Here is a 660-nt window from a genome sequence, read left to right as displayed (position 1 = left end):
TATGTCTCCCTCTTGGAAGGAATTAGATTCATCTTCATTGAACAAGAACAATGCAAAATGGATGCCAAAGTGTCTTGTCAGAGAGACAAGCTTTCTTACAGAATCTGCAGATATTGTTCCAGATGACAACTCTCGTGTGCTAGAACATGATCCCAAGTGTGTCAGAGAGACAAGCTTTCTTACAGAGTCTGCAGATATTGTTCCAGATGACAACTCACATATGCTGAAACATGACCCCAAGCGTGTCAACGAGACAAGCTTTCTTACAGAATCTGTAGATATTGTTCCAGATGAGAGCTCATGTGTGTTGAAACATGACCCCAAACGTACCATTAGTTCTCAGCTAAGTATGCCTTGTGAAGGTTCTCACAATAAACCCGATGAGGGTGTATTGCATTCTCAAGATATGGTCAGATGTTCTAGTCTATCGCTGATTGATCCTCTTTGTTCAGTTGTTCCATGTAGCATTGCTTCAGAACATGACAATTACAAAAGTCTTATTGACAAAGACAATGATACCGAGTATTTTACCCTGTTAGTCTCTGACTTTGAGGTGAACAATTGTCAAAGGATCTCAGATAAGAATACAACATTGGAATGTAGAGATGAGAAAATCATGGCTATACTAGATGGGAAAGATATTCCAATTACTACATCAGA

Source organism: Cicer arietinum, chromosome 5, assembly GCF_000331145.2.
Source record: "Cicer arietinum cultivar CDC Frontier isolate Library 1 chromosome 5, Cicar.CDCFrontier_v2.0, whole genome shotgun sequence".
Taxonomy (NCBI): domain Eukaryota; kingdom Viridiplantae; phylum Streptophyta; class Magnoliopsida; order Fabales; family Fabaceae; genus Cicer; species Cicer arietinum.
Note: the sequence above shows the minus strand (reverse complement) of the source record.